Raw genomic sequence first — 15,746 nt, forward strand, 5'->3', positions numbered from 1 at the left:
CCATTCCTCTAGACAGGGGTAGGGAACCTTCGGCTCTCCAGCTGCTGTGAAACTACAACTCCCAACATGCTTCATTCACTTCCATGGGATTTCCAGGAACAGCAGAGCAAGTGTGCATGCTGGGAGTTGTAGTTTTGCAACAGCTGGAGAGCCGTACGTTCCCTACCCCTGCTCTAGACCTTCAGGTCGTGGAAGAGTCCAAACTGCATATCATACACCTCATGGAGCCCATTCTAATGAAGACAATGTCCTCAGCCCGATTCCAAAACATTCAGGGGCCACTCAAATAAAGGGGCAGTCGAGCCAAAGCCACATCTTCATCCTGTATATTTATCCATTCACATTACAATTTAAGTGAATTTGTTTAACCTGTAAGAAAAAAAAATACCTACCAGACAGCACACTTCTATTGTCACCTGTATTTTACATTGTAAACCTCCACCAGCCTTCTAGAGTGCTCTTTAATAGCTTCTTATTCATGCTATTGTTAAAACCAAGTGACAAAGGGCTAGAGGGCGTGAGATTCAAGTGTAAAATGAGTTTTGGACCTAATAAATTTGATCTGAATCTAATGTACCCTGAAAAGTTTATAATGGTTATAAAGATCTGTACAGACTTCAAATTATATTAAACTGAGTGCACCAGTTCTAGGTCCTGCTGTAGCAGTCACCAAACTTCTGATTCCCTTCTTGGTTTCGTCCACCATCACTGACATCACTGCTGAGTGGGGTTGAGCCGATCTTGAGATTTCAGGATCGTTTTTAAAATCCAATTTCCGATCATTTTCCATTCGAACCAAATCCCAATTCTGATCCTAATGCAAGTCAATGGGATTTTTTTTTAATAATCGAAAGTCAGATTTTAAAAATGATCCTATTCACTACACAGCATGGAGTCTAAAAATTTAATGCTTTAATTTTTAGACTCCACGCTGTGTAGTGATTAAAAAAAAATCCTCTGGCTACTTAGTCCCCCCTGGTGTCCACTTACCTGCACAGATCACTGCCATTCCACGCTGCTCTCGCTCCTCTTCGCTCTCATTTACATGCCTTCAGAGCGCCGTGCGCGCCCCTGCCTCCCTAGACTAGTGTTAGAGATGCTGGGAGTAGGCGGGGTTTGTTGTGGCTTAGGAGAGTGGGGGCGGGTACAGGACAGGGAGACGTGAGTGCATCACTCACGTTTCCCCTCACAGGACCCCCCATACACTCTCCTAAGCCACAAGCCCCGCCTTCTTCGTAGGTCTGTAACACTAACCTGGGAGCTAGGGGCGCGCACGGACCGAGAAGAATGGGGAGCGACAACGGCAGATAAGTGGACTATTCTGTTTCTAGTGGACTCAGTATACTCAGCTTTGCTACATCTGAGATCTTCATGTGAGATGTAGATCTCAGATGTAGCAGAGCTGAGTATACGGTAAAACAGGGATGAAGCAGAAGAGTAGATAGACAAGTCAATGTACAGTAATGCAGATGTAGCAGAGTCCAGTATATGTCACAGCAGAGAGGAAACAGAAGAGTAGATACTATCTACTCTTCTGTTTCCTCCCTGCTATGCCATAGGAATGAATGGACACAGCCGTCGTGCAGGGGGTTAAGCGGCAGGAAGCCGTAACAGGCTGTGCCGGCTGCATCCATTCATTCCTATGGGAGCGTGCTATTCGAAACGGCAGTTTGGAATAGTACTCGCTCATCTCTAGTAGCTTTTCCCACAATGCTTGGCCAGTAGCAAAGCATTGTGGGAAATAACCTCTGACCTCAATCCCGCCTAAAAAAATCGGGATCGGAATTCCAATCGCCAATCAGTATCCGATCTTTTCCGATCCCGATCGCTCAACCCTACTGCTGAGGTCTGTGTTTGGTCTCATTGGTCACGTGGGGGGAAATGCACGTCATCATGCTCCAAAACTCCAGCACCTTTTTGTTAATATTTATGTGATAACGCTGGAGTTTCCAAGCATGATGATGTGCATTTTCCCCCACGTGACCAATGAGACCAAATACAGACCTCAGCAGTGATGTCATAGACTGGGCTGATCACCTGGAGGCGCTGCACAGAAAGGGCCACAGCAGACTCTACCTGCTCAGGAGGCTGAGGGTCTTCAGAGTCCAGGGGACACTTCTTTGGGCCTTTTTCAACTCGGTGGTTGCTTCAGCCATCTTTTTCGGTGTGGCCTGCTGGGGGAGCAGTATATCAACCAGGGACAGAAATAGACTTGACAGGCTGATCGAAGGGCCATCTCTGTCCTGGGGAGCCCCCTGGACCCAGTACAGGTGCTGGGTGACTGAAGGATACTGTCCGTAGTGACCTCCATCTCATCTGCCCCAGTGTCATGCCACCCTCCCTTCATCTGCCCCAGTTTCATGCCATCCCCCCTTCATCTGCCCCAATGTGATGCCGTTCTCCCCCCATATGCCCCCAGTTTCATAAGCCCCCTACATTACGTTCTCCTCAATGTTTAACACAAATACTTATACTCATCTTCCAATGCTCCCCCGCCGCTCTCTCCGCTCTCTCACTCTACTCACATAGTTGTAGGCCCGGTGTGACGTCAACACATTGCGCCTACACACACCGAAGCCAGAGCGCAGCAGTAAGGCATGAGCTGAGCTGTGACAGCTCCTGCTTTACTAGCATATGTGTTCAACTCATCGGCGTCCTCCATAGAGCCCCCTCCCCTGGGGTTATCTGAAGGGACAGGAATATAATAATAATTTTCTCCTCTCCCTGCATTGTCAGCTACTCATGTGCCAGTGACATCTCAAATTCTATGGAGGCTATAGACATGGACCTGGTCTTGTTTTAAAGCCAAGACTCTTCTGGGCCCTGCAGCTCCAGCATTAGAGCTGTATAAAATTACAGAATTGTAGGGGGTTCATATGCCCTCTGTATACAGGAGCTGTACGCTATTTACAGGCTTGGAAATCTGAGAAAAGTTGTGGAGCGCACTGTTCTATATTATACAGTAAAATGCCAGCCTCCGAATACAGCATCTCTCCATATTTTACAAAGGACTGCTCCACATACAACACATACCATAATGCCCCATTGGTTTCACCCACACAATATAATGCTTACATAGTGCCCCCAAAGATTATAATATCCCCTTAGCCCCCCCCCCCCCCCCACAAGAATGACAATTACTGGATTATTCCAACAGGTATATGGCCAATATTGATCCTCCTCATGCCCTGTTCAGTTCCAGGGAAGGACGAATATTATGTCCGGACACTGAACAGAATGATAGTGTGCAGGATTGCCTTAACCATAGGGAAAATGGTGCACCTGCACAAGCCGTATGACAGAGAAGGGTCCTTGCCAGCCATCCTGGATGTAGTGGGACAGTCTTGCCACTGGAGGCTACTGAAGAGCACTATGCTATGTGGGGTCTATTGAGGGGATTTTTATTTTATTTTATTTTATTTTTTTATTTTTATGGTAGAGTTGGAAGGGACCTCAAGGGCCATCGGGTCCAACCCCCATGCGAGTGCAGGTTTTCCTAAATCATCCCAGCTATATGTTTATCCAGATTCCGCTTGAAGATTTCCATTGATGGAGCGCCCACCACCTCCCGTGGCAGCCTATTCCACTCTCTCACTCCCCTCACTGTCAGAAAGTTTTTCCTAATGTCTAATCTATATCTCTTTCCCTTTAGTTTCATCCCATTGCTTCTTGTACTTCCTTGTGCTAATGAGAATAGGGTAGATCCCTCTGCACTGTGACTACCTTTCAGATATTTGTAGACTGCTATTAAATCTCCCCTGAGCCTTCTCTTCTGCAAACTAAACAATCCCAGTTCTTTTAGCCGCTCCTCATAGGACATGGTTTGCAGACCTTCCACCATTTTGGTTGCTCTTCTCTGGACTTGCTCCAATATATCGATGTCTTTCTTGAATTGAGGCGCCCAGAACTGTACACAGTATTCCAGGTGTGGTCTGACCAGGGAAGAGTACAGCGGAATAATGATATTAGTATACTATCCCCTAAGGGGCCCCAACATATTAGTGTGGGGCCACTAAGGTGGCACTGTATTTTATGAGGATGAGGAGAAATCTTTATGCTCAACCTCACAGCTGCAGCAGTCTTTGTTGAACATGGAGAGTGGAAATAGCAAGCCTTAAAATACCGCAAGCAGCTGATAAGAACCCTGAGTATGTTACCCACTGTTTTAAATATTGTTGGGGGAACTCCCGGGGTAGATGCCTTTGGTATCCAAAGTTGGGTACGAGCGCTCGGGAGAACACAGACACAGACATACACTCAGATGCTGTATTCAAGTGATCTCATTTAATTGCGGGAAAAACATAGTTTAAGTACAATTCAGACAAAGAGCTGGCTTGGCTATTCGAATTAGTATAACATGATTGGTTGTAGAGTTATAAGATAAGCCTGGCACATGACTATTGGCTGAGGCCTAATGTAATCTGCATCTCATTATAACTTTCCAAACTGGGATGGACTTTCTCATGAAACAAAGAAAGATAAAAAACACACAAAATTACGGGCGCAAAATTACACGCGTTATATGATCTTAACCCACATTGAAATCAATGGGATCTTTTTTAAGCGCGTAAAATCTGACGCGTGTATATGTGCCAGATTGCGCGCCAGTTTACTCCGTGTAAATTGGCCCTTAGATGTATATATCATGGCAAAAGAGATAAGGTGACCTGCTTGGTGCCAGACAACTCCAGCCTTACAGATAACTGAACAATGGCCTACTGAAAGTCTATGTTTCATACTCTGAATGACCTCACCTCATAGTATATATATGTGTGAGGATACAAAATGGATGACATATAATAAAATTAAGTTTATAGAACAAAATGGCGGATATAGAGATACATGACTATACTTGCCCCTCACAATAGGTAAATGTAAATATGCAGGTCCATAGATTAAGTGCCAGAAGAGGTCACATGATCCAATGCACCTACTGTTAGTATAATATAGAAGTTGCAATAAAAATTATTCACCCCCTTTTTAAATTTCTGTTTATTAGTAAAATTTACAAACTTTAAAGGGGTGTTCCAGTTAATTTTCCTAAAGCTTCAGAAGACACAAAATAATAAATGGTGCATGCAGACCTGTCCATTCTGTTCCGCCTGGGATCCAATGGAGAGTCTCCATCTGGGTACCTGGTCTTCCTGACCTTTGGTCTGAACACGAGCTTGTCATCCAGCTTGTCATTGGCTGGGCAGTAATGTTCACTTACTGATTCTCTGACCAGAACGGAGATTCTCCTCTGGATGCCTAGCTGAGATTGAAAACAAGTGATTGGCAGACTGCTACAAGAGCGGTCACATGTGGAGATTAATGGACTCCATTAACTGACAAACATGGAAGAGGAGGTGGCACGTATGCTTCACGTTAGTGAGATCACAGAAGTCCTTGAAAGGATTGTGCGACTTCCTGGAATGGTGGCCTGAATGGTCTAGAATGGTGGCCCGAAAATAGGTAAAAAAGACTCGACTTCAATATCACCATAAGATGCATCAGCTTGTGTTTGCAAAAAAGTATGAAAAGTGGACAGTAGATGATTGTTAACCCCTTCCCGACATGCGCCGTAATAGTACGGCGCGTGTCGGGTCTGTAACTATGGCGACCGCCCGGGAGCCGGGCGGCCGTCATAGCCGCCGGGTGTCTACTGCTTTAAGCAGTAGACAACCGGCTTTAATGCCTCCGATCGGTCCCCGGACCGATCGGAGGCATTAACCCCTCCGGCGCTGCTGTCAAAGACGCCGGAGGCGCCATTTTCCCGGCAGCGCATGGGCGCCGCCATTTTGGCCGGGATCGCCGGCTCCTGGAGCAAGCTCCAGGGCCGACGTCATGTTGCCATGACAGCCGGGAGCCTTGTTAAAGGCTCCCAGCCGGTCTGCAAATTCTCTCTTTTGCAGGCTGGTCTATGCAGCCTGCAAAAGAGATGATGATTTTTTGCAATGCATTCCAATGCATTAGCATTGTAATGCATTGCATTAGTGATCATACCCCCTGGGGTTCAACACCCCTAGGGGGTCTAATAAATGCAAAAAAAAATAATAAAAAAAAGTTAAAAAAAATATAAAAAAATATAAAAAGTATTAAAAGTTCAAATCACCCCCCTTTCCCTAGAACAAATATAAAAGTAGTTAAAAACTGTGAAACATATACATGTTAGGTATCCTCGCGTCCAAAATCGCCCGCTCTACAAATCTATACAAATATTTTTCCTGTTCGGTAAACGCTGTAGCAGGAAAAATAGTCAAAATTGCCAAACTGCCGTTTTTTCACTGTTTTGATTCTGATAAAAATTTGAATAAAAAGTGATCAAAGCAATAACATTTCCCGAAAATGGTAGAACTAAAAAGTAAACCCGGCCCCGCAAAAAAAGACGCCCTATGCATCCCCGTACACCTATGTATTAAAAAGTTACGGCCGTCTGAATATGGCGACTTTTAGAAAAAAAAAATTTTAACACCGTTTTGGAATTTTTTTTAGGGGTCAAAATGTAAATAAAACCATATAAATTTGGTATCACTGGAACCGTACCGAAACACAGAATATAGGGGACATGTCATTTTGGCTGCACAGTGAACGCCGTAAAACCAAAGCCCGTAAGAAAGTCGCAGAAATGCATTTTTTCTTCAAATCCACCCCATTCTGAATTTTTTTCCTGCTTCCCAGTACATTATATAGAATAATTAATGGTAGCATTATCAAGAAAAATTTGTCCCGCAAAAATTAAGACCTCATATGGCTCTGGGAGCGGAGAAATAAAAAAGTTATGGGGTTTAGAAGGAGGGGAGTCAAAAACGAAAAACCAAAATCAAAAAATGCCATCGGCGGGAAGGGGTTAATGGGTGATTTAGAGGGATGAGATGAAAGTCAATAGATTGAGTGCAAATGAGTCTGGAAGAAACAAAAGGAGCCGTAGGTGAACTATAAAGGCACCCCTCACCCATCTCTCTTTGGTTGTGTCATGGGACCCTTCTAATTAGGACACACCTCCCCACAATAGGTAGCTGCCGAATAAAAAAAAATGCTCCCTCCCCCCCCCCCCCCCCCACATACACACACCAGTTTATTCAATGAGGCAGTATCTGTTACTTCGTAGACTTGAGTACTTTGGGTATGAAAAGGATGACATAGTGTGGTGCAACAGTGCTGGATCAGTGGTTCGAATCCCGCCAGGAACAACATCTGCAAGGAGTTTGTATGTTCTCCCCATGTTTGCGTGGATTTCCTCCCATTCTACAAAGACATTATGATCTCTATATAGGGCTCACAATCTACATTTAAAATAAAAATAAATAAATAAATAAATAAATAAATAAATAAGAAGAGGATGACATAGTGTTCTAGAAGGACAACGACCTGAAACATACGTTGAAATTAGTGAAGATATGGCTCATTGACAACAAAGTAAAGGTGCTAGATTTGCCCCCACAGTCCCCAGCTCTCAACCCAAATGAATAGTTACTGGTAGAGTTGAAGAAAAAGCTGTATTTTTGTGTCAACCAGTATGTACATTGGGAATATTGAGAACATGTAGAAGATACCTGCTATCAGATTTTGGTCAATACATGGTTGTGTTGAATGAAGAGCCTGCGTAGAAAGATTCAGACCGTGTTGAAAGAAAATGGATTTACAAAATAATAAAAATAAACATTTTGATTTTTTTAGGAGCAAAGCAGAAACAATGCAGTTACATGAGAAGAATCTGCATAACTAGTTATATGCTAAATAGCTGCAAGTCAAATACTGTATATATAGTCAAGACCTATAAGTACCTGGGTGTGCTCAGCTGGGCTAATATCATGGATGCACTTTGCAGAAAGGGTCACAGCAGGCTCTACCTGCTTAGGAGTCTGAGAGCGTTTGGAGTGCAGGGAGCACTCTGTTATAGCATCAGCCATCTTCTTCGGAGTGGCTGGCTTGGGGAGTAGTATACCAGCCAGGGATGGAAATAGACTTGACAGGCTGATTAGAAGGGCCAGTTCTGGTCTGGGGAGCCCCCTGGACTCAAAAACGGTGGCGGGTGACAGAAGGATACTGTCCATGGTGAGCTCCATGCTAGAGAACAACTCCCATCCCATGTATGAGACCGTGATAGCACAGGACAGTAATGTCAGTGACCGACTGCTTAACCCAAAGGAGGCCCTTCCTCCCAAATGCAGTCAGGCTGTATAATCTACATCAGGCTAATTGAAGATCACTCCGCACAGAGAACTAAATGACCCTGAGTTCTTCTTTTTCTTCTTATTCTCTATGACTCCTAATATCTTTTCTATTTGCTAGTTTGAGCTTTTATGTGTTCTTTCTTAAAATATATTCTGTATTATCCATGCTGCTGAATTTCCTCATGGTAGGATTATTAAAGGATTATCTTACCTTATCTTATATGTATGTGATAGCCAAGATGATTGTCTATAAAATGATGGAAGTGTTCACTTTCCATGTGGTGGATGGTCAGATATGGAGCCTGAAAGTCACACGTTTTAAACATTGTTACCGTTTTGCTCTTCAACAGCAGTTTTGTTTATATTTATTTAACAAAAGGCTCACTGATATTAATGTGTGCAAAGTACTAGTTGGTCTTTCCTTTTTAATTAAATAATTTGTCCAGTCTCCTATAAGTAGTTACTTTTTGATTACCCCCTTGGGGACATAGCCCAAAAGTACCTTTAGTGCTTGTTCACAAGCTGGAAAAGTTTTCCGCTGTGTGTTTTTTTGGCGTGGCTAGCTGTGACGGGATGCCGATGAGATTCATCAGCATTTTGTTGCGGCATCCCGCTCCTGAATAGGTCTGAATGAATGGGCCTAAACAGGAACGTGTCTCAAGCCTCGGCAAGATAGGGCATGTTGCTTCTCTTTTCCACTAGCTAGCTAGCGGGGGAAAAAAGCGAGCGGCTCCCATTGAAGTAAATGGGAGCCATTTTTTTGCAGGTGGATTTTAAGGCGGATTCCATGTCATAATCCAACTGTAACAAACTCTGTGTGAACATATCCTAAAGAGGACCTTTCATATCCTCAGGCACATGTGGTTTTATATACCACTAGAAAGCCGATAGTGCGCTGAGTTCAGCACACTGTCAGCTTTCCCGTTATGTGCCTGGGGCAAGAGATATCAGTGCTGTTTCTAATATCCCTTCACTGTCAGAAGGGCGTTCCTGACATTATAGTTGTGCTGTGAGGAACGCACTCCTGACAGTGCTCATCCATAGCTCTGTACTGTCAGAGGGGGTGTTCAATAGTGCCCACTGATGATGCTAAGCTGTGAGGAACGCCCCCCAGCCCCAGTATTAGTCTATTGATGAGTACAGCGTTCCTTACAGGTTAGCGTTATCGCTGGGAGGTAGGGAACACACCCTCTGACAGTAAAGGGCTATGGACGAGTACTGTCAGGAGGGCGTTCCTCAGAGCCCAGCTAGAATGTCAGGAACGCTCTTCTGAGAGTGAAGAGATATTGTTAACGGCACCAATATATCTTACCCAGGGGCACATAATGGGAAAGCTGACAGTGCGGTGAATTCAGCGGCTTTCTTGTGGTTTCTAGCATTCTTGATTGCCTAGCTTGGCTGTGAGGAATGGCTCCATAGACATAGCCCTGCACTGTCAGAGAGGGGTGTTCCTTACCGACCAGTGATGATGCTGAGCTGTAAGGAACGCCTCATAGGAACAGGGCTATGGACAAGTACTGTCGGGGAGGGGGTGTTCCTCATATCATGCCCAAGAGAGGTAACAGAAGAGAGACTACAGAGTATATTATTGCCACTTTCACTTTGGCATAATTCCGGCTGTGACTCCATTAGAGAGCTAGAAATTGGATAGATAGGTTCCTAGAAGCCCTGCGAGTATTCTAAACTATGTTTAAAGTCAATTTAAAGTGTGGCTCCTACTGAACTTGTTCATCCCAAAAGTAAGCCACCGACCCCAAAATAAATTTTGAGAAGGTCGCTCATCTCTCGTAAATGCAGAAGAACCTGTAGCGCTCTTCATACAGGGTCTGGTTGGGGGCCCCCTTCTTAGGGATAGGTTATCAATAATACGTCCTGGAAAACCCCTTTAACTATGAAACAAACATCCCTATATCACAGACATATAGTTTTCAGTGAATTGCGTGTCTCATGGATTTATTTTGTCTACTGAAATAATAGTGTCATTAGAAACCACAATTTTCTTCACGTTAAACAAAACCAAAGCATTAAATCAGGTCTGATATTACAACATGGAATCCATGAAGGATTTTGAGGAAAAAACATATGACAAAGGATAAATAGTAACATTAAACCTTGTTATTGGTCCTGACAAATTCCTTACATTTATTTCTCATGCTATTCTGTGTATTTAAGAAGAAACGTTCTCTCGGGCAGACAGATTTGTGAACCCATCAGGTAAGTACATTCTATTCTTTACATGCTGCAGGTTTTAGTTTTATTATTTGTGTTATTTTTTTTATATTGCCTACAAATTCTTGGATTAGTTGTATTAATGATAATCTACACAGCAACATTAAGCATATAAATTAAAGCTGTTTTCTTACAAGACAAGAATTTTTATTTGTCACTGTAGTCATATGAGAGGATGCTTTTTTTTGCAGGATGAGTTGTATTTTATAGGGTACATCTAACTTATTCATTAACTGTAGGTTAGTACTGGTACTTTCATACCAATTGTATATAGTTTTTATATTTTACTACATTAGCACACCAAAAAATCATTTGTTTTTGAGCTACCATAGGAAAACTAAAACTTTTTTTTAGATTTTCTGTGGGATGATCTTTAGCTGATACCATTTTAGGATATACAATATACAATTTGTGAAAGTTTTCATTCTATTTTTTTAGATTCAAGGTGACAAAAAAACAGCAATTTTGACATTGCAATGGTTGTTGTATGGATATGGTGATACCAATTATTTTTTACATGTAAATATTTTTTAATATAAGAACAGCATGTTTTATGATTTTTTTATATGTTTACAAAATTTATTTTCTCTTAGACATTTTTTTTATTTCTACACTAGGTGCAGCAGTCGCCTGAAAATGATCCATTTTACCATTTTTCTGCTTTTCACTACTGTTCATCTGGCCACATCTCAATGGTGTAAGTCATGTCACATGGCAATGATTTTGGTTGTAAATTGTGTAAGAGCAATCTGTTATGATTAGAGATGAGCGAACAGTAAAATATTCGATATTCGATATTTGTGTGGAATAGCCCCTCAATATTCGACTATTCGAACAAATATTGAACCCCATTATAGTCTATGGGGAAAAAATGCTTGTTTCAGGGGATCCCACTCTTCAACTCAGGAGAGTCATCAAGGCCACTATGACACCCCAGGAAATGGTGCCAACACCCTGGAATACAACTGGGGCAGCAGGAGAAGCATGTCTGGGGGCATCTAACATGCCCAAGTCACTGTATTATGTTGGGATCCCTGTCAGCTTGCAATATGCGCAAGCTGGCTTTTTCCTATGGGATTGCATTGACCAGCGTTGATTGGCCGAATGCAATACAGAGTACAGCATTCGGCCAATCAATCCTGGTTCTGCCGGAGGCTCATCTGTGAGGAGGCGGAGTCTAAGATCGGACCAGAATGGAAACTACTGTGGACTGATCTTAGACTCCACCTCCTCCAGCAGAACCAGCGTTGATTGGCCGAATGCTGTGCTCTGTATGGCATTTGGCCAATCAACCCTGGTCAATACATTCCTATGCCGAGATGTAGCAGTGCTGGCTGTGAGCTCAGCTCATCTACTCCAGAAATGCAGCCAAGCTGAGTACACGGCCGGCACTGCTACAGCGGAGAACCGCTGAACCCTGCTGCACACTCAGCTCTGCTACGTCAGAGATGTAGCAGAGCTGAGTGTACGCTGAACCCTGCTGCACACTCAGCTCTGCTTGAACGGCCTGATATTAGATCAAACCATGTTCACTCATCTCTAGTTATGATCACAGACTTAAAAGGGTTTTTGATCTGGATGAAACCTGCAAAATAGCCACATACAATATAAATGGGTATCTCAAGAACACTAACATATAACTTACAAAACCTAAACAGGTCCAGCACCCAAGATATATAATAGTATCAAATCTAATGGCCAAATCATATTAGAGGTATTTCTAAACCATCCATGTGGCAAAGATGTGACATGTTCAGTTGAGACTCCAGAACTCAATAAATCCCCCACTTCTATCTATTACATGTATCTATATACTCTAAAATTAGTAATTATCAATGAGCATAATTATATAAACCCCCCAACACAGAAAAAGTAGAAAACCCAAATTAAGTGTCAAGAACTATGTATAAGATGATATTGCATGTATATAAAGCATAAGTGAATAACAAGGCATACATATGCAAAAATAGAAAAAAACATTGAAAAGTGTACAAAACTCGTTTAAGTTCTTGCCCATTCTTGTCAGCAGTCCTTGTGTGTGACTTACTGCCTCCCCTGTATAAGTGTACACTTATACCTGCTAGTTATTGGGTAAAAACTCTCCGCTGGCATAGGTGCAACTGCCACTGAGTTGTCAGGTCAGAGAGGAATGGACGAGTGAGGGGGTGGATCATTAAACAGTAGTCTGCTAAGCTCAAATAGCAGGACAGTACAAGGAAGCTCTCCATAGTCCTGTGTGCCCCCCCCCCCCCCCCCATGTACGTGATAATACTGTCTGAACTCCCAGCTGCATCTCCCATCATTAGATATGAATTTCTCTTAGGGAAGAGAAGACCAGCAATACAAGCAGTACTCTTCAACAGATTTGGGTCTTGTGCGCCAACAGTGTTCATTTTTGCCTGTAATTTTTATGCCCTGGGTCAGGGCTGTCTCTAGTAGAGCCTTGGGCTTAAATCTTCCTCCTCGGGGCTGTATTGGAAGTCAATGGGGCTCAGCCCACAGTGCTGACTTACACTGTTTCCTCTGCACACTACTGATTCAGAACTGGAACTAGAATTAAGTTCCAACGGTTCCCCAGGAGACTTAAGTCTTCTCAGATTCCACCCTGTCACCTGTTATAGGTCATGGATGTACCAAGGAATGAGGTTTGAAACATGGGGGGGCTAGAGGGAAAGTGCAAAAACAGAAAAAAAAAATGTTACACAAGACATAGGACATACAAACACAACACAGAGGCACAAGAGACAAACAATTAAAAGCAGGAGCACGCTAGGATGCTGCACAACAGAGAATATTTGTGAACACTGGCATTTTCATTGCCAGTCTTTATATTCCCTGATTCAACCTGACAGTTGCACCATGATAAATGGGCAGAAATTATATTAAATATAGAACAACTCCCTCACCACTTTTGTTTTCAGAGTGGGAGGGCCAAAAACACCAATTGTGACTTTTCTGCATCAGCAATCTGGCGTAGACTCAATAATAAATCTGGTCCAATGTATTACATGGAAGGTTATTAACCATTAAGTACAGCATTGCACATTACACTGTATGGCTGCATGCTGCTTCTCTGAGCAGTAAAATAATCTGGACCTGCACCAATCACCAATCTGCACCATCGTCATCGATAACCCCTTAACTTTTATTGTTTTATAGGGGAATCATTGGACTAAATCAAAATAAATAGTGGATTATAGATTAAAATATTTTGGATAACTTTCAACTTTTAATTTCAGATTTTGGAACTACAACTACAAAAAGTGAACCTAAGTGTAAAGAGAATGGTGAGAAAATAAATGCAAATCAGTCTTATATAAAAGACGACTTTTAAAAAAGTGGATATACATTGATTTTTTTTATACTTTGAGGCCTTTTACCTTCTTTGGTAGATTTATAATTGCTATTAAATTGATTCTTTTTTTTTAATGTAGATTCTGAGCCCCATATAGGAATCACAATGTGCTTTTTTTTTTTTTCCTATCAGTATGTCTTAGTAGAACGAGAGGAAATCCATGCCAACATGGGGAGAACATACAAACTCCTTGCAGATGTTGTTCCTGGTGGTATTCAAACCCAGGACTCCAGCGCTGCAAGGCTGCAGTGCTAACCACTGAGCCACAGTGTTGCCCGCTATTAAATTGATTCTGTCACCTAAAATTTATACACTTCATGATCTAGTCAGTTTCTCCAGTTCGTGATGGGACATCAACATTTTTTCAGGTTATTCATATTAAAATAGTAGATGAGGTTGGTTAAAGACACATGTCCACCAAGTTCAACCTATAATCGTACAGTGTTGATTAAGAAGAAGGCAAAGAAAAATGAAACTGATGCCAATTGCTCCATGTCAGGAAAAATCCTCCATCACCACATCCAGGATTTCCATAGCTTCATTTATGATCCTGGAGAACTGTTCTTTGCTCTAGGCCTAGAGAATGTCTCCTTTTTTCAGTTTTTAATAGTGCAAAGTGCTCATCAAAATCTCCTTTAAGCTAGGGTTCCATGTAGTGGGCCACCGTAAAAAAAATTCCATCAGGGTTTCCTTATATTAGGAAGTGACACCTTTTGGGCACCCCAGGGTTCCAGGACATAGGTGCAACCGCACCATCTGGACCCCCTCAAATTTTGACCTTGGTACACACAAGCAGACATTTAGCTATTAGGCAGTGAGTTATGTTTTCATTGACTTTGGATAACTACTGTAGACTCTAGGACAGTCTAGCCAAGGTGGGGATGATTGTAAATGATGTAATTGTCAGTAGAGAGATTGTTACCATGCAAGCTATGTTAGTTGAGCAAATTTTGCAAGGTAGAGAGAACTATGGTGCTGGATACCAAGCGGGGCATGGTGTAACTTCTCTATAATGACTGTCCTCCGTTCTTTAATATTACTCATTATTTGTATTTCAGAGGGAACCTCACTTACCTTGGTCATAGACAATTTGTTTCCTTGGGATTATGAATATGCAGCTTCAGACTTAGTCAGTCGTATTTCAGAAAAATTTCCTTGTGTTCAACGTCAGTATTCCAGAATCAAGGTGGATAATTCAGGTAAATATATCTGTACTTTGTGATATCACCTTGGATTAAATCAGATACTGTACGTAACTAAAAGCTCCTGGGCCCCTAAGTAAAATATGGAATGGCACCCCAACTTACCATTTGCTGTCTATAATATTGGTGTCTTCTTATATTGTAGAGTGGTCTATATTGTAGAGTGGGCTCCCATAGCAATTGCCACCTCTGCACCCCTTTAGCTCAGTGCTGTAATATTATGGCGCTGTAATCCCGCTGGCACAGAAGCTGTGCCTATGGCATTACTTCCTGCTCCAACGGTTTAACCCCCTGGATGCAGTGATCAATAGAAATCACCTGACCCACACCCTGGAATCTTCAGTGTTGCTATGGCAGCTAGGAGGCCGGAGAGCTTCTATGTAATTTTTAATGTAGAGTGAACGCTGTAAAAGCAAAATGCAAAAAATTATGATAGAATTGGACCCCCCAAACACGTAAATAAAAGCTAATGAAAACATTATATGTACCTCAAATCACAGTACAACTTGCCGCACAAAGAATAAACCTTCACATGTCGATAGAAAAATAAAAAAAATTACGAATATTGGAAGGCAGGGAGGGAAAATATGACAAAAGTTGCCGAGCATTAACGTACAAACTACCCCGTGTCCATAAGGGGTTAAAGGGATTTTTTATTGTATCTCTGTGATTGTACTGACCTGCAGAATAACATTAATGCAATTTTTACTGCACAGTAAATGCCGTAAAAATGAAAGCCAAATTGTAGATTTATTATTTATTTTGCCCCCAGCACCAATACAAAAAAATTTATTTGGCCCCCAC

The 15,746-nt window shown here is 42.3% G+C and overlaps 1 long non-coding RNA gene across 1 annotated transcript; it reads left to right on the forward strand.

Moving 5' to 3' along the window:
• Window positions 1–11,010: 11,010 nt before the first annotated feature.
• Window positions 11,011–14,923, forward strand: LOC142217521 (uncharacterized). Its single transcript, XR_012717386.1, has 3 exons — window positions 11,011–11,082; window positions 13,625–13,672; window positions 14,799–14,923. It is a non-coding gene; the product is annotated as an uncharacterized LOC142217521 (long non-coding RNA).
• Window positions 14,924–15,746: the final 823 nt, after the last annotated feature.

This window comes from Leptodactylus fuscus, chromosome 8, assembly GCF_031893055.1.
Source record: "Leptodactylus fuscus isolate aLepFus1 chromosome 8, aLepFus1.hap2, whole genome shotgun sequence".
NCBI classification, from domain to species: Eukaryota; Metazoa; Chordata; class Amphibia; order Anura; family Leptodactylidae; genus Leptodactylus; species Leptodactylus fuscus.